We start from the raw sequence: 19,921 nt of genomic DNA, 5'->3' as shown, positions 1-19,921 counted from the left end.
AATTTAGAATGTATCAGCGATGCTAAGCTCACCCCAAAGGAATCACTGATGCTGAAGTTCTCATTTCTCAATGGGATGAAATAACCCCCAATCCTAAATTAGTGGTTCGTTCAGTCACTCAGTTGTGTCCGGCTCTTTGCGACCCCATGGACTGAGCACAGCAGACCTCCCTGTCCATCACCAACTCCCAGAGCCTACTCAAACTCATGTCCACTGCATACGGGATACCATCCAACCATCTCATCCTCTGTCCTCCCCTTCTCCTCCCGCCTTCATTTTTTTCCAGCATCAGGATTTTTTCCCAATGAATCAGTTCTTTGCATTTGTTCTCCAAATTATTGGAGTTTCAGCTTCATCATCAGTCCATCCAAAGAATATTCAGGACTATTTCCTTTAGTATTGACTGGTTGGATCTCCTTGCAGGCCAAGGGATTCTCAAGAGTCTTCTCCAACACCACAGTTCAAAAGAATCAATTCTTCAGAGCTCAGCTTTCTTTATAGTCCAACACTCACAGCCATACATGACTACTGGAAAAACCATAGCTTTGACTAGAAGGACCTTTGTTGGTAAATAATGTCTCTGCTTTTTAATATGCTGTCTAAGTTGGTCATCACTTTTCTTCCAAGGAACAGGCAACTTTTAATTTCATGGCTGCAATCACCATCTGCAATGATTTTGGAGCCCAAAACACGAAGTCTCTCGCTGTTTCCATTGTTTCCCCATCTATTTGCAATGAAGTGATGGGATGATGACAAAGCCATGATCTTAGTTTTCTGAATATTCAGGTTTAAACCAACTTTTTCACTCTCCTCTTTCACTTTCATCAAGAGGATCTAGTTCTTCTTGACTTTCTGCCATAAGGGTGGTGTCATCTGCATATCTGAGGTTACTGATGTTTCTCCTAGCAATCTTGATTCCAGCTTGTGCTTCATCCAGCCTGGCATTTCTCATTATGTACTCTGCATATTAGTTAAATAAGCAGGGTGACAATATACAGACTTGACGTACTCCTTTCCTGATTTGGAACCATTCTGTCTTTCCATGTCCAGTTCTAACTGTTTCTTCTTGACCTGCATACAGATTTCTCAGCAGGCAGATCAGGTGGTCTGGTATTCCCATCTCTTTAAGAATTTTCCATAACTTGTTGTGATCCCCACAGTCAAAGGCTGTGACATAGTCAATAAAGCAAAAGTAGATGTTTTTCTGGAACTCTCTTGCTTTTTCAGGATCCAGAGGATGTTGACATTTGATCTCTGGTTCCTCTGCCTTTTCTCAATCCAGCTTGAACATGTGGAAGTTCACAGTTCACATACTATTGAAGCCTGGCTTGGAGGCTTTTGAGCATTACTTTCCTAGCATGTGAGATGAGTGCAATTATGTGGTAATTTGAACATTCTTTGGCATTGCCTTTCTTTGGGATTGGAATGAAAAATGACCTTTTCCAGTTCTCTGGCCACTGCTGTGTTTTCCAAATTTGCTGGCACATTGAGGGCAGCACTTTCACAGCATCATCTTTTAGGATTTGAAATAGGTCAACTAGAATTTCATCACCTCCACTATCTTTGTTCATAGTGATGCTTCCTAAGGTCCACTTGACTTCACATTCCAGGATGTCTGGCTCTAGGTGAGTGATTACACCATTGCAGTCATCTGGGTCTTGAAGATCTTTTTTTGTATAGTTAGAGGGTAAGGCTTTGTTTGTTTGTTTTTTTAAAGTAGGTAGCTGTCTATTACTTGTTAAGGCTGTCAGCCTGATTCCAGTTTCTCAAAAATGAAAATAAGCATTTTTTTTTCTCATTCTCTGTTAAATATTGCTAAGATCCAGAAACAATGGCTTAGTAACTTGTCCCAGGATGACAGGATTATATAAGCACACAAGTAAAATAGTATACTTATTAAACCACATGGCTTGCTCACCAGGACAAGATTCCAGATCTTACTGTGTCCAGAAATCCAAAGTTACGCCTGCAACTTTGCTAAATTCCAAACTGTTCCTTGCGTTACTAAGTCCTCCTTAATATCACCAATCAGAACTCAACACCTTAGAATTATCTTTCTCTGATTTCCTTTTACTGAAAATTAATGAATCTTTGTCAAGGTGCTGTTCTTGTTTCCTATAATAAGTTAAATAATCCTAGCCTAGGAAGATCAACAGTTTTTGTTTCTGTGTGTGTGTGTGTGTGTTTTTTCTTTCATGGTTTGTTTTGGAGAAGTTGACAAAAGACAAGTATTTAAAAGGTCTGAACTCCTAACGGAATTCTTCAAATAAAATGAAAAACAGTCTGTAGCTCAGCTTCATGAATTTGTATGTCATTCTTTGTCTAATGTATTCATTACTAAGTTGATCTACTTTTCTTCTTGGCAGTTTCAGGACACCTCTTCTGATATACAGGCTTTCCTGATTATAAGGCTAAGTATGATAATATATGGTGATGGGGCATCCCTGGTGGCTCAGATGGTAAAGAATCCACCTTCAAGGCAGGAGACAGACCCAGGTTCAATTCCTTGGTTGGGAGAAGATTCCCTGTAAAAGGGAATGGCAACCCACTCCCACATTCTTAGCTGAAGAATTCCATGGACAGAGGGGCCTGGTAGGTTCTAGTCCATGGGATGGCAAAGAGTTCTACACAACTGAGTGATTAATACTTTTGCTTTTCACTTTTTCATGATAATATGAACAGAGTAAGAGGTTACATATAATTGCTTGTGAAAAGAAGAAAAGCGCTCTTGTTAAATCATCTCTATATAAATAAATAAGAACTCTCAATTTATTAACCATGATTTATTATTTATTGGTGTTTTAAATTCCCAATACCCACAAGTTCCCCAAATTTAAGCCTCAGCTAAGACTCTGATCTATTAAACTTCTCATGATATTACGGTAGTTGTCTGAAAGAGACAAAGACTGCTGAAAGTATTTTTTTCTTGTCTTAAAATTTTATTTCTGTTTTCTTCCTAGCTCATGCTCTGATAATACTGAGTATACTACACTAATTTCATCTCTGTTAAGGAAATAGCTTTTCAAAATTTTCCATAGCTTATTTCTCCCTATTTTTATTCAAAACCTAATGAAATTGTAATATCATATATTATCATTATTTTTATATGGGATGTTTAAATGTTGAGTATAAATTTGATTTTATTTCTGATCTTGGCCCAGATATTTTAAGGATACTGATGCTATGATATGCAGTGAATGTGACAATTTTGCCTGTAAGCTATTTATTTTTGGTGGGTTTTACACCATGAGAGGGTGACTACTTGGGCAAAACATCTGATCCAGATCTCTAGAACTAATTATGGTTCATGACATAAAGTTACAGAAAACTTTCATCTACATTTTTAAATGTGTAGCCTATTGTGCAGGTTTTGAACTGTGGTGTTGGAGAAGACTCTTGAGAGTCACTTGGATAGCAAGGAGAACAAACCAGTCAGTCCTAAAGGAAATCAGTCCTGAATGTTCATGGTGAAGTACAGGGAAGGTTGGCATGCAGCAGTCCGTGGGATGGCAAAGAGTCAGACATGACTGAGCCACTGAAAAACTTCAGTGGATCTCCTGACTCAGGAATTTAGCCCACATCTCCTGTAGCTCCTATACTGGCTTGTGGTTTCTTTATCACTGGACCTTAAAGAAGCCTGAACATCAAAGATTTGATGCTTTCTTAAAATGCAAGATTCAGAAAACTAAGATCATGGTATCTGGTCCCATCACTTCATGGCAAATAGATGGGCAAACAATGGAAACAGTGAAAGAATTTATTTTCTTGGTCTCCAAAATCACTGCCAATGGTGACTTGAGCTGTGATGTTAAAGATGCTTGCTCCCTGGCAGAAAAACTATGACCAAGCTAGACAGCATATTAAAAAGCACAGACATTGTCAACAAAGGTCCATCTAGTCAAAGATATGGATTTTCCAGTAGTCATGTGTGGATGAGAGAGTTGGACTATAAAGAAAGCTGAGCACAGAGGAATTGATGCTTTAGAACTGTGGTGTTGGAAAAGCCTCTTGAGAGTCCCTTGGACTGCAAGGAAATCCAACCAGTCCATCCTAAAGGAAATCAGTCCTTAATATTCATTGGCAGGACTGATGCTGAAGCTGAAACTCCAATACTTTGGCCACCTGATGCAAAGAACTGACTCATTAGAAAAGACCCTAATGCTGGGCAAGATTGAAGGCAGAAGAAGGGGATGGCAGAGGATGAGATGGTTGGATCACATCATGAATTCAATGGACATGAGTTTGAGCAAGTTCTGGGAGTTGGTGATGGACAGGGAGGCCTGGCATGCTGTAGTCCATAGGATCACAAAGAGTTGGACATGACTGAGCTGAACTAGACTGAACTGGATTGTGGCATTAGAGAAGGTTTTTTTTAGAGTCCCTTGGACAGTAAGGCAATTAAACCCATCACTTCTAATGGAAATCAGTCCTTAATATTCATTGGAAGGACTGACGCTGAAGCTGAAACTCCAGTACTTTGGCCACTTGATACAAAGAGCTGACTCATTAAATAAGATCCTGATGCTGGAAAAGATTGAAGGCAAGAGATGTAATGACGGAGGAGGAGATGGTTTGATGGCATCACTGCCTCAATGGACATGAGTTTGAGCAAGCTCCGGGAGATAGTGAAGGACAAGGAAGCCTGGCATGCTGCAGCTGATGGGGTCAAAAAGAGTTGGACATGACTGTGCAATGGAACAGCAGCAACATTGTGCAGGTTAATACTAAACCAGGCACTTCCTCCTTGGTATTTACGTTACTATATTTGTTTCCAAGCCTGGTGTGAGATAAGGCAGCTTGAAAAGTGAAAGTTGAAAGTTAGTCTCTCAGTCATGTCTGACTTTTTTTGACCCCATGAACTGTAGACTGCCCGGCTCCTCTGTCCATGGAGTTCTCCAGGCAAGAATACTGGAGTGAATTTCCATTTCCTTCTCCAGGAGATCTTCCCTACCCTGGGATAAAACCTAGATCTCCTACATTGCAGGCAGATTCCTTACCAACTGTGCTATTAAAGAAATCAGGCAGTTTACATGATTGAAATAAAACCATACCTAATGAAATTAGGCATTGTGTCATGAGTGCTAAGTAACTTCACTAGATTCCAACTCTTTGCATACCTATGGACTATAGTCTGCCAGGTTTATCTGTCCATGGGATTCTCCAGGCAAGACTACTGGAATTGTTTGCCATGCCCTCCTCCAGGGGATCTTTCCAATCCAGGGATCCATCTGCAACTCTTACATCTCCTGCATTGGCAGGCCAGTACTTTACCACTAGTACCAATTCCTGAGAGAGGCTTATTTTCATGAATTGTATTATCAGGATACAACGATTTCTGGTCTGTTTTGTGTTGTGAAGTTCTTTTACCTCAGATAAGACCAGAAAAATTACTGAATTGCATTCACAAAGGTTTTGGAAAAAATATCATGAGTTTGACAGTATACACACACACACACACACACACACACACACACACACACACCCATCAGAAGAAATCCCTCCAGTGTAGATACTGGTGACACTGCTTAAAACTTCAAATACTATTTTACTATTTTCTTCTTTTCTTCTGTTTTTGATTTCTGAGGCAAATTCCTTTGGTCAAAACTTCACTAAAAAAATTAAGTCATGGCAGCCAATAGCTATGAAGCACTATGTTTTTGGTACTGTGTGAGTACTTCATGTACATGTGATCTAAGTCATTTTAATTGTGTCTGACTCTTTGCAACGTTATGGACTGTAATCTGCCAGGTTCCTCTGTTCATGGGATTCTCCAGGCAAAAATACTAGAGTGAGTTGCCATGCCCTTCTCCAGGAGATCTTCATGACCTAGGGATTAAACCTGAGGTTCTTTACCACTAGAGCCAGCTGTGAAGCCCAAGGGCTTTATGTATCTGGTGGATTATTTTTATTCTCAATAGTTATGGTCTATAAAGTAGACCATACTTTTCTTCCTTTATTCTCATGCATCCATATTTTATAGGAAACATATTATGGCAGAATTTTCTTTTTGTGTATTTCCTACCTATCATAGTACCTTATATTAAGGCACCAGATTCCATCAGTTCAGTTCAGTTCACTCAGCTCCACAGTCTTTAAATACTTTCATATATTTCCAATTTTAATATGGCATTATCAGAATTTGATTCTTTTAGATATTTCATTTCAATTTACTTTAATGAAATACTAGAGATTACTCCTACATCACCTCAATCTTATGTATCTTTTGATTTTTTCTGTATTATAAGTAATTGCTTAAAACTCACATTTTTCTGGCTGACCAGTCTATAAGATCCCCAAGGACTACCATTGTGTCTCTTTCTTCCACCCCTCCTTCTTCAGTACAGAGTATAGAATTTGGCATTTGGCAGATGAGGAATACACATTTGTTGAAAAAATATTATTTCTCATGTGTTGGAAGACTTTTTCATAGTGGTTATATCCATATAATCTTGCACTTCTCTCATACTTTTAATGACTGTTTTATATCCCAGAATATTCAGTAATAGTGAAACATGAAACACACAGTAAGTGAAGGTATGGTATGAAGAAATTTTATATATTGCACATGTCATTTCCATAAAACAGTATTTGGACTGGGAATGGAAAGAAGCTCTCTTCAAGATCAAAATTTTACCTTATGAAGGGGTTTGGCAGGTTTTCAGGGGAGTCCTCCAACAAAATCAAAATTTGGTAAGAATAGTTGGGGAAATTCAAAATTCCAATAGCTTATTATCAACCAAAATCAATTTTACCCATCAATTCATACAATGTAGTGAATCTTCCTGAAAAAGAAAATAGGAAAAGGAATATATGGGAACTTGTTAATATATATCCATTTTTTCTTAGAAGATAGAGCAATAAAGTGTCAGTTCTGTATTGGCCAAGATGAACAAATAATGCCAGCATTTTACAATTTGAACAAACGTATGTAGAGAAAGAAGAGAAGGAAAAACACATGTAAGTGAGAAATTTACATAGCTTATTTTAACTTCTTCCCTTGGAATTTTTGAATCCTTCTAGGTTCATGTAACTATTAAAGATTAGCTCTTGTATCACATGTTACAAGTTCACTAATAGATTTTAATTCTAAGTCAGTTTCCCTCTGTAATTATTTACATATGTGACAAATATTGCATTCTGAATGATCATCTTCTTGTTTTCCAATGTATAGCATTAGATTTGTACCACTTTCATGATATTTGTTCGTTTTTACTTAATGTTCTGACCGTTTAAACATTTTTTTTTTTAAACTAATTGAGGATCCCATCTTCCAAGGAGAACCAGTATTGTGTGATTGCCATGAACCCACTGGCAGGGCAAGCTCCTGGTGCTAATAGGTTAGAGGGAGGATTCTAAAATGGTGCTTGCCAGGGTTGGTGTTAACATGGTGGAATGATATGCTCGAAATGGCTACCACCAGAGCCACATCCCCAGGTGCAGTCCCAGATGCACAATGCCTCTCCAGGAGGTGCTCCAAGATCAGCAGGTAGTGCTTACCCAGGTGTCTTTCAAACTACTGACTTCGCTGGAACTCAGACTAAGTGAGATTTTGTGTACACCCTTTGAGAACGGAGTCTCTGTTTACAAAGTCTCCTGTTTTCTTGAATGTAAGCCCCCCTGGTTTTCAAAGCCAGACATTCTGGGAGTATATCTGAACAAAATAGGGAGTTTGATGTGGGGGCTGAAACCCCTGTCTCCTGGAGGAGGACCTCTATGGTTGTGATATTCCTCCTGTTTGTAGATGGCGAACCTCAGGTTATGGGTCCCAGTTAGACTATATCTCTGATCCTCCTACTTGTCTTGTTGTGGCTCCTTCTTTATATCTGTAGTTGTGAAAAATCTTTTCTGCTAGTCTTCAGGTTGTTCTCAAAGATAATGGCTTTGTATTTTGGTGTGTCCATGGGAGGAGATAAGCCCAGGGTCTTTCTACTTCACCAACTTGATCTCACTCACATAGATATAGTTTTCTAAAGATTATTAATGACTTTCCACATTAAATTTTGTCCAGCAGCATGAAGAATTTGCACTTCTCACACTTGTTTCAGTCTGGTCTTCAGCTCACCTAGTCAGCCACCAGAAGATACTGGTTGCTTATGATTTTTCAGAGTATAGACAAATGTAAGAAGACACACTCCAGTAGTTTAAGAAGGCTCTCTAACGATGCAGATCTCTCCAGGAACCAATAGCCTTCCCTCCTATAGTCTCAACTCTTTTTGTATGTTTTGAAGAATAAACTAATTGTGGGACTAAATTCTTGAACCATCTGTGATCAAGAAAGTGTATGATGATTGAGATGCACTAAATGAAATGATGGCTTTCACCTCCATCTTTATGTTATTTATTTTTCCTGTCCTAAAAAATTTGAAACATTCTGACTGTATCAATTACTATAATCTAGTGGCAATGGAAGGCTGCTTGATAACTGCCTAGAAAGGAAAAAAGGATGGGCAGCTAAGGAACTATCTTATAATTCAGTCTGTCAAGTGTGTTCCTGTGTCTAAATTTGTGTCTTTGGTATCCAGAAAAATTATAAATATTGGAGAAACTAAAAATGAATATAAAAAAGCACATCAGAATGAATGATAAAGGAGATTCATCTGCTAAAGACTGATAAAAATCTTCCTTTTCAGTATTTATAACTTGGTTAAAGGATCTCCTCTGTTAATTTCTATTTTTATAATAAATAAGCAATGCTGTGATGGCTCCTTGTTCAAGGAATGACATAAAAATTCTGGAAAGCCAGGCTAGGATGCATGCCTTGGTTACAAAAGTTTATTTGCACCAGTCACTTGCACCTCTGTGCCCTTACTTACCTAAAATTTCTCTAAGTTTTTTTTATGGTTTTGGATTATTAGCTTAGGCATATCTTCAGACACCCACATATACTCTCCGTTCACGGCCCAGCATTCTACTTTGATTTTTTGCTATTTTTTGCCATGTTTTCCTTCACTTTGTTGTGCATGTGCTTATTATGTTACCTCACTTCAAAGCTGCTTTTCTATGACCTATGATTCCTGATTAACTTTTATCTTAAAAACATTAATCTCTGAATTATTTATTTTTGAAATATTGGTCTTTGGATTATTTGCTTAGTCTTTTATTTTAGATAGGCCTACTCATCCTCCCACTTCATCAGCCAACCAGCTTTCTACACTGACTGTTTGGCATTTGACGCCCTTTTCCACTTCACATTAACTCGCATGACCCTGCTATGGAACCTCATCTAAGAGTTTAGTTTCTTAAAAAAAAAAAAAAAAAAAGAGAGAGAGAGAGTTTAGTTTCTATGACCTGTGATTATTGGTTAATTTTTAGCAGATTTATCCCTAGACTTTGGTCTTGGTTCTATTCTTCAATCCTCTACCTCCTATAATTTCACATAATATATATGTAATCTTAATTTTAAATATTGTGTGTACAATGTATATGTAATCTTAAATTAACCTTGTAAATCTTCTTAGTCATTGAGAGCAATAAAGAATTTCTGCCAAAGGTGGTTTCCAAAATTTTTAGAATAATTTCCAAAAGCAAAGATATACATATATATATATATATATATACTTATAAGTATATATATATATATATATATATATATATTTGAGTAAAAAGTAGTGAGGGAACATCTCTCCTGGCAAATATAATTTTGGTGAGTTGAGTGATATGGAGAATGTCTGTTACGAAGTCCACCACAATGAAGAAAAACTAACTTTCTCTATATTGTAGCACATTTGATGCTTACCATAATATTTCTCCAAATCATACATGGAGTTTTGAAATTAGAGCTTCATGTTTTTCTTTCATATAATGCAATATGCAAAGTGGTTACTCCAGGGGCAGATTGCTATGTTTTAATTCCATCTCTGTCACTTCTTCCTCATGAAAACTTGAGTAGGTTACCTTACTTAAGTTTCTGTATGTATAAAATGAGAATAATACTGCCTATGAATAAGATCTCTATGTCTCTATCCTATGAATTAATAACTATGATGGACTTAGATTTCCTGGAAGAGAGTAAATTCTCAACAAATATTTACTAATTTCCTTCTGCTCCCCAAATTAGTAAACAACAGAAAAGAAGAGGAAGCTCAAAAAATATTTGTTGTTGAATGGATACAGTCACAGAACCAAGATTAGAAATCATTCAGAAATGAAAAATCTATTGGGCTCTCACCTTTTGCTTAATTTTTCAAACTGCAGGTGCTATAGAATCAGAAAGCAGAGATTGATAATTCAAATATTAACCCCTGATGTTTTTTTATATTCTAATATTAATCCCTGATGTTTTAGGTTTACTTAGTCATTTTAGTCACTCAATCCTAACCAATTCTTTGCGATCCCATGGACTGCAGCATTCCAGGTTTCTTCCTTGTCCATAATCAACTCGCAGAGATTGCTCTACCTCATGTCCAAGATTCGGTGATGCCATCCAGTTATCTCATCCTCTGTCATCCCCCTTCTCCTCCTGCCTTCAATCTTTTCTGGCATTAGGATCTTTCCCAATGAGTCAGTTCTTCATATTAGGTGGTCAAAGTACTGGAGCTTCAACTGCAGCATTAGTTCTTCCAATGAATATTCAGGACTGATTTCCTTTTGGGTTAGTTTGATATCTTTGCAGTTCAAGGGACTCTCAAGAGTCTTCTCCAAAATCACAGTTCAAGGGCAGCAATTCTTTGGTGCTCAACCTTCATTAAGCTCCAACTCTCCTATCCGTACATGACTACTGGAAAAACCATAGCTTTGTCTATACTGACCTTTGTCAGCAAAGTAATGTCTCTGCTTTTAATATGTCTAGGCTTATTTTAATATGCTGTCTAGGTTTGTAATAGCTTGTCTTGCAAGGAATATGTGTCATTTAATTTCATGGAGCAGTCACCATCTACAATGAGTTTGGAGCCCAAAAAATAAAGTCTGGAAAACAAAATGGCAAGCCACTTCAGTATTCTTGCCTTGAGAACCTCAGAAACAGCATGAAAAGGCAAAAAGATATGACACACCTACCTATGTTGGTAGGTGCCCAATATGCTAATGGATAAAGTGGAGTGGAGAAATCACTCCAGAAAGAATGAAGAGCCTGAGCCAAAGTGAAAACAAAACCCAGTTGTAGATGTGACTGCTGATGGAAATAAAGTCTGATGCTGTTAAGAATATTGCCTGGGAACCTAGAATGTTCGGTCCATGAATCAAGGTAAATTGGAAGTGGTCAGACAGGTGATAGCAAGAGTGATCATCGAAATTTTAGGAATCAGTGTACTAAAATGGACCAGAATGAGTGAATTTAATTAATCAGGTGAACATTATATCTACTGTGGACAAGAATCCCTTAGAAGAAATGGAAAAGCTCTCATAGTCAACAAAGAGTGCGAAATGCAGTATATGTGTTTTTTTTTTCCTGAATTTTTATTTTATTTTATTTTATTTTTTCCCAATTATTTTTATTAGTTGAAGGCTAATTACTTTACAATATTGTAGTGGTTTTTACCATACATTGACATGAATCAGCCATGGATTTACATATGTACCCCATCCTGAACCCCCCTCTTACCTCCCTCCCTATCCCATCCTTCTGGGTCATCCTAGTGCACCAGCCCCGAGCACTTGTCTCAGACATTCAACCTGGACTGGCAATCTGTTTCACACTTGATAATATACATGTTTCAATGCTGTTCTCTCAGATCATCCCACCTTCGCCTTCTCCTATAGAGTCCAAAAGTCTGTTCTATACATCTGTGTCTCTTTTTCTGTCTTGCATATAGGGTTATCATTACCATCTTTCTAAATTCCATATATATGCATTAGTATACTGTATTGGTGTTTTCCTTTCTGGCTTACTTCACTCTGTATAATGGGCTCCATTTTCATCCACCTCATTAGAACTGATTCAAATGAATTCTTTTTAATGGCTGAGTAATATTCCACTGTGTATATCTACCACAGCTTCCTCATCCATTCATCTGCTGATGGGCATCTAGGTTGCTTCCATGTCCTGGCTATTATAAACAGTGCTGCCATGAACATTGGGGTGCATGTGTTTCTTTCAGATCTGGTTTCCTCAGTGTGTATGCCCAGGAGTGGGATGGCATTTCTATTTCCAGTTTTTTAAGGAATCTCCACACCATTCTCCATAGTGGCTGTACTAGTTTGCATTCCCACCAACAGTGTAAGAGGGTTCCCTTTTCTTCACACCCTCTCCAGCATTTATTGCTTGTAAATGTTTGGATAGTAGCCATTCTGACTGGCTTATAATGGTACCTCATTGAGGTTTTGATTTGCATTTCTCTGATAATGAGTGGTGTTGAGCATCCTTTCTTGTGTCTGTTAGCCATCTGTATGTCTTCTTTGGAGAAATGTCTGTTTAGCTCTTTGGACCATTTTTTGATTGGGTCATTTATTTTTCTGGAATTGAGGTGCAGGAGTTGCTTGTATATTTTTGAGATTAATCCTTTGTCTGTTGCTTCATTTGCTATTATTTTCTCCCATTCTGAAGGCTGTTTTTTCACCTTGCTTATAGTTTCCTTTGTTGTGCAAAAGCTTTTAAGTTTCATTAGGTCCCATTTGTTTATTTTTGCTTTTATTTCCAATATTCTGGGAGGTGGGTTATACAATATTTGGATGCAATCTCAAAAATGACAAAATGATCTCTTCATTTCCTAAGCAAACCATTTAATATCACAGTAATCTAAGTATATGCCCCAACCACTAATGCCAAAGAAGTTGAATTTGAATCATTCTATGAAGACCCAATAGACCAAAAAAGATGTCCTTTCCATTATGGGGGGCTGAAATGCAAAATTAGAAAGTCAAGAGATATCTGGAGTAACAGGCAAGCTTGACCTTGGAGTACAAAATGAGGCAGGGCAAAGACTAACAGAGTTTTGCCAGAGAACACACTGGTCATAGCAAATACCCTCTTCCAAAAACACAAGAGAAAATTCTACACATGGACATCACCAGATGTTCAATACCGAAACAGATTGATCATATTTTTTTGCAGCCAAAGTTGGAGAAGCTCTATACAGTCAGCCAAGACAGTATTGGGAGCTGACTGTGGCTCACATTATGAACTCCTTATTGCCAAATTCAGTCTTAAATTGAAGAAAATAGGAAAAAACAGTAGTCCATTCAGGTGTGACCTAAATCAAATCCCTTATGATTATACAGTGGTAGTGACAAATAGCTTCAAGGGATTAGATCTGATAGACAAAGTGCATGAAGAACCATGGACAGAGGTTCATAACGTTGTACAGGAGGCAGGGATCAAAGCCATCCCCCCAAAAGAAATGCAAAAAGGCAAAATGGTTGTCTGAGGAGTCCTTACAAATAGCTGAGAAAAGAATAGAAGCTAAAGGCAAAGGAGAAAGGGCAAGATATATCCATCTGAATACCGAGTTTCAAAGAAGAGCAAGGAGGGATAAGAAAGCCTTCCTAAGTGATCAATCCCAAGACATAGAGGAAAGCATTAAATGGGAAACACTAGAGGTTTACTTAGTAAATGACATGTAATCCATTGAGAGAGAAGGAGTAATACTAGATAACTCTCAGAGAAACTCATCCACAACTAAGCAATTTTTCTTCTTAATAGAGACTCTAGATGATGGAGATGTTAGAGAGATTAAAATAATAGATTTGACTCTAGAGAGAGATGACAGAAACTTTGATTCTAAAAGCTAAAAGGAACCTCAGGTATGAGTTCATAGAAATGCTTAATTTTAAAGACAAGTAAATACAAAGTTTATAAAAATATCAGATTGCTTTGTACACAGATTTTTTTTTTTTTTTACTGATCCAGGTTTAAAAAGATATTTTCTCATGACCAAACTTCATTTGATTTTTAAATATATTTGATGAAATTTCTTACTTTAGCATACTAAAAATGGCTATTACTCTTTGAAGCTCTTCCTGTTAAGAGGTGGAGGCTATTTCCTCGCTCTTTGAATTTGGGCTTCCCTCCTGACTTGTTTTACTAATAGAAGGTGGCAGAAGTGATTATGTGTGACTTTCAAATCAAGACCTAAAACTTTCATGCAACCCATTCTAGAATTCTGCTACCATCTAAAACGGTCCAGGGTTTTCTGTTGGAGAGGTCACCTGGAAGAGATAATCACAGTATCCTGCTAATCTGCCAAACCCCAGCCATGGGAGTGAAACTTTCTTGGACTGTTCCACTTCTGCCAAGCCTGGTACCTAACAGTAGCATAAAGATTAAGCCCAGGCAAAACCCATTGAAGAGACATTTTCCTAAGCCCAGCCCAAATTTCTGATTCATAGGGTCATGAGCAAACAGCATGGTTTCTCTTTTAAACCATGAGTTTTAAGATAGTTGATTTTACAGCAATAAATGACAGATATTATGATTTATGAAAAGTGCAGTGCATATGCAGCTTTTGAAATAAATAAGTCTCAAGGATATTCACATATTGAACTATTACTGTCAAATAGAGGAACAACTCCAATGTCACAGAGTTCTAGACTACTTTGCATACTCTCCTGAATAGTTGATACCTTTTGACTAAGAGTGTGTTATATTTCCAGTTTGACACTAAATATAAGAAAATACAAATTATACCACTCTAACCCACACAAAGAAGATAAGATTTCTTTCCATCTACTGGAGGGAAAATGTAATAAACCAAAGTTACTTAATACTTCACTGTAAAATTTATCCCACTTCTTCTTGTTAAAAGTCACAAATGAAAAGTCAAAATATAGGTCATACACCATATTTGTCACTCTCTCCATAAATATCATTTTGTTACTTAGTTAAAATAGGATAATAGATATGTAGGAAGGAGTCATATAAGCCCTCCACAGAGTTTTTCATATGTATTGCCAGTGGTAAATCGAAGACTGTAGACCAATGGTAGGGTAGGCAGTTTAGCCAGCAGTGCAGCACAAGGAGAAATTGCATCTCTAAGAACAACATCAAATCTGGACTCTCTCATAAGTTTTTTTGTTTAAAATTGCATTCACACAGAGCTTTTGAACCGTATCAGAATATTTGTGGTATGTTTTTTGCATCTTCGAATCATATGCCCATAATGTACTCTTTGGTAATTCATATGCCCATATATTGATCTATTTCATAAAACACAAATCAGGCTCATTCTTAGTGAAGGATGTAGGATAAGCCACAAATTTAAGGGCAGAGGGTTTACTGGGATCCACCAGGATGGAAGCTGAAGATGCTAGCACAGCAAGATGGGATGCTTGCTCCCTCTGAGCAAGTTCATCCAAAATTGTTTTAAATTGATGCAGTCACTCTATTCCATTGGCTATCCCAGCACCTTTTCACAGAAGTCACAGCTGAAATAAAAAGAAAGCACAAGGAGAAAAGCCCATCTCTTAGACATCTTGATAAAATCCAAACCTTCTTCATAAGCTTCCTTTTCAGAGGTAGCTTTCCCTTATATCCGGGACAGAATCAATTAAGTAGTTAAAATATAACTGCCACTTGGTAAGGTCACAATGACTAGGAGCTAAAAACTGTTTCCAACAGCCTGCCTTAGCAATTTCTCTGCAAGCTAATCTCCAGTTAGAGGCTTTGGAAAGCAAATCGATAAAGAAAATCATGGATGATTTTGTGCTTCTGTGTACAATAAATCCAGTATCACTGTAAATGCTCTGGCTCTAGGGTAAGAGTAAATTACCTAGGATGTAGGGAATTTACAGATAAGAAAGCACCATGTGTCAACACAGATACAGTCTGATTTATTTGAGCATTCTAAGCATTTCTTTCTGCATATTTTTACACCTATTTTATTAGCTCCATTTCATTTAGCTCACCTTTGTTCTTTTGACTGAAATTATTCCTTCCTTTTGTCCTCTTTATATGAACATGAGCATCCTTGGAGTATAACTTTAGTCAGTTTAGTATAACTTTAGTCACTTTCCTTTGAGAATATTGCTTCTGAATTGTGATCATTTCCTTTCCTGAACATTTGTAACCTTCTTTCTATTCCTCTCACTTTTTCAACACTTCCTCAAAACTTACTCTTCGAAAGAATTTATCCTTTAAGTACCTTCTTCTGAACTTCATTTTGTATTCTACTTTTTAAATTGAGGTATGTTATATTAAAAATCTTACCAGGAATTCCCATCAAATTAGAAGCAGGAAGGGGAAGATGCATGTCACGGGATAGATTTGTTTTCATGATATCAATAATCTATTGACCTGATTTGAGAGGAGAATCTCTCTTAAGAGGATTTGGATATAGGTTCTAAGAAAAACATTCATTCTGCGAGTGATATAAGCTTTGATATCCTGGACACTGAGGAAAGAGTTAAAGGAAAAATATAGATTTGAAAATCTAGAAAAAGAAAGGGAAATGGATAATGCATACCTATGATGGAGGTATTCCTTTTAGTTATGGCTATTTTGGTTATAAAGTTTGTTATAAGTCCCTTTAGAACACAGAACAAGTCCCTCTGGGAGGGTAAAGAAGTGATGCTCACATAGTGAGGTTTGTGCAGAGAGTGAGTGCTGACTAGTGTTTTGTCAAGTATAAAAGGTATGTAATCTAGATTTACAGAGCAATGTGAAAAAGCATGGAAGCCTGAGGAACAGAGTTTCCTCGGAGTATGAGAAGAAATTTACTGTGGTTATATAAATATTTGCTCTGTAAACTGTGAGGAGCTTTCAAAAGTCTCAAGTCCTGGAGAGATATTTCCTTATTTCATTTCTGAAAATTTCTTATGGCAGGTTGTGAGAATGTAGGTATGAGATGAAAGAACCCCACAAAAGGGGGCTAATCTGGAAAGTCTTAACATTTCCAGAGGAGAGGTAATTAGCACTTGAAAGAATGTGAAAGTGAAAGTTCTACTCACTCAGCCATGTCCAGCTCTGTGTGACCCCATGGTCTGTGGACCACAGGCTCCTCTGTCCATGGAACTGTCTAGGCAAGAGTACTGGAGTGGCTTGCCATTCCCTCCTCCAGGGAATCTTCCTGACCTAGGGATCTAACCCTGCTTGGAGTCAATGTTTGAGTTGCAAATCAAATGGTTTCTTGTTGAATTATTATTTCTCAGATTGATTTTATTTTAGCTTTCAGGATTTGTGTTTATGAGCTATAACAAGAAGATAATTCCAGTGATTCATTTACAAAATGAGTATTGGGTCTTAAGGTGTTCTGTTTCATATCACCATGTCTCTACAGAACCTGTTAATATAATGAAATATTTTCCTTCCGTGATGGGAAGGACAAAATCATAGAATTTAATTTTGTATTAGTTTATTAGTTCTTATTTTAATTTGCTGGTGTAATAACTTACTACACACTGAGAACTTTAAACTTTATAAATTTACTTCTTAAATCAGAAGTCTGATGGACTAAAATTCCAGGTGCTGGCACAGCTAAGCATGTCTTTCTGGAGACTTAGGGGAAGAATCTATTTCTTTTTCTTTCTCAGCTTCAGGAGGCTGCCTGTATTACCTGGTGCATTTCTCTCCTAGTTCCTACATTCCAACCCCTTCCTCCATTCCAAATTCAGCATCAGCAGATTGATTTCTTCTCATCTTGCTATGTTTCTGGTTCTCTGAAGCTAGGTAAAGTTCTCTACTTTTAAGAAAATTTGTATGTGATTAGATGGGCTCAGTCTGGATAATGCAAGATACTCTCTTCATCTGCAAAGTTCACTAAAATTCACCATGTGCGTTGGCATTTTCACAGTGTCTGGGGATTAGGGCTTAGATGTCTTCATCAGTCATTATTCTGCTAACCACAGTCTCTCCTCTGGGCCCCAGAGTTTCATGTTCATCACACAAGCACCTCATCCTTAGTTTTCTAAAAGTCTCAACACATTATAACATGATCTCAAGATCCTAAATCTCATCCTTTATTTCATATCAGTCAGGTATGGGAGAAACTCTGGATATGATCCATTACAGAGCATAATCCCTCTCTTTTGAATCTAACAAATCAGTTATCTGTCCCTCAAATATAATGATGACAGATTTAGCATAACACTATAAACACTGTTTCAAAGGAGGAGGAAATGGACATAAAGTGGAACTTCCACCATTCCCTCTGGTTTGAATGATTCACACCTTCAGTGTCTCCAAAGAGTCTTTTGTGTGACCGAATACTCTGATCTTTTGATCTTTCTGAAGTATTAGCAAAAGCTTTGATTACCACACACAGCAACTAAAGAGTTCACATGCTACAACTAAAGACCCTGCATGTCACAACCTAAAAAAAAAGAAACAACAACAAAACAAAACAAAACAAAAAAAACCCTTCATGTTGCAACGAAGACTGCATGGTCAAATAAATAAATTAGTAAATGAATGGGCAAGTGAAGAGACAGTTAATTCAGGAACTTATGGCTTAACATTTCTCTTACCTCTGCCCACTTAAAGCCAGAGAGGAACTATTCATCTTTAGATGGACTTTTGGCCTCTAATCTCCATTCCACAATTTAAGTGGACTCATAGTGGCCCATGCCATCTGTCTTAGATGACACACCCAAGTATTCTATTCCCTACTTTATATGGTACTCAGTTGGAAAAAGGGAATATGAGCTGGGGCAGAGTTGAAAATCATTTTAACCTGGAATCAGAGCTTGTTGACTCAGCCTTTTACCAAACTCTGCACTGAGTAGCAAGTGCAGGACTTGTTGGAATGAGAGCAGGACTCCCTCTAGTGCTGCCTTCAGGCATCACATTTTATTAGAAACCATTGGAATAAAGGGGTTTCCCAGGTGGCACTAGTGGTAAAGAAACCACCTGCCAATGTAGGTGACATAAGAGATGTGAGTTCAATCTCTGAGTCAGGAAGATTCCCCTGGAGGAGGGCATGGCAACCCACTCCATTATTCTTGAGTGGAACCTGTTAGGCCACAGTCCACAGAGTAGGAAAAAGTCAAACACTATTGAAGTGACATAGCACATAGCACATTGGGATAAAGTCTGGTTGATGGATGAGTCTAGGCATTCATTCATTCCTGGTCATAATACTAACATCTCCTTCTTAATTTATATTCACATAATTTTCTGAACACAAAGCAAAATTTGCAAAACTAAAATGATTTTATAAAAGTATGGAACTGACTGCAAAGACTGACAGTGAAAGTCACTCGATAGTGTCTGAGTCTTTGAACCACATGGACTATACAGTCCATGGAATTCTCCAGGCCAGAATACTGGAGTGGGTAGCCTTTCCCTTATGCAGGGGATCTTCCCAACCTAGGGATGGAACCCAGGTCTCCTGCATTCAGGCAGTTTCTTTACCAGCTGAGGTACCAGGGAAGCCCAAAATATACTTGACTACACATGCATTTTGAAACTTTACCTCCTTTTACAATGTTGACTGGAAAAGATATGCACAACCTAAAAGCTGAGGGTTAGGTTTTATTTGGTGGGAATATTAGGACTTAAGCCAGGAGGCAGCATCATTGGCAACTGGGCAGAAAGCTGACTCCAAGGAGGTAAGGGAGAAGCTAGGCTATATAACAAGTTTTGCAAAGAGGGACAGGTAATCTGAATATTAAAAGACTACTGTTAAAAGCTAAATTTCTCACATGAAAAGATTTAGCAATCTTCTATGTAATGGAAGTTGTAAGTCTCTGGGCTTGCTGAAATCATTTCATTCATATGCATCTAGCTATCAAAGGTCTCACAGAGGCTGAACCAGACCTACCTTTGAGGGTCTGAGTGCCTCCTGTGGAGGCCTGGGAGAGTGCCTTGGGGACAGGCACTCTGGCTGCAGCAGATCTGGGACATGCAGCGTGTGGCATAAGCCCTCTTGAAGGAGGTCTCCATTAGCCCCACCACAGAGCCACCGAGCAGACGACCCACAAACTGCAAGACAATTATACCAAAGAAATTCTCACACTGCTAAGAAAGATCTAGGACCCACAACAGATTTCCCAACCTGGGAATTTGGCAAAGGAACTGAGAACCCCCAGGGAATTTGACTTTGGAGGCCAGTGG

At 37.9% G+C, this 19,921-nt stretch overlaps 1 pseudogene; it reads right to left on the bottom strand.

Moving 5' to 3' along the window:
• LOC110129489 (UDP-glucuronosyltransferase 2B17-like) overlaps positions 1-19,921 on the bottom strand; it is a 31,006-nt pseudogene that overhangs the window by 6,807 nt on the left and 4,278 nt on the right.

The sequence above is a fragment of the Odocoileus virginianus genome, chromosome 29, assembly GCF_023699985.2.
Source record: "Odocoileus virginianus isolate 20LAN1187 ecotype Illinois chromosome 29, Ovbor_1.2, whole genome shotgun sequence".
Lineage (NCBI taxonomy): Eukaryota > Metazoa > Chordata > Mammalia > Artiodactyla > Cervidae > Odocoileus > Odocoileus virginianus.
The sequence above is the reverse complement of the archived record's forward strand: the minus strand, read 5'-3'. Positions and strand labels throughout refer to the sequence as shown.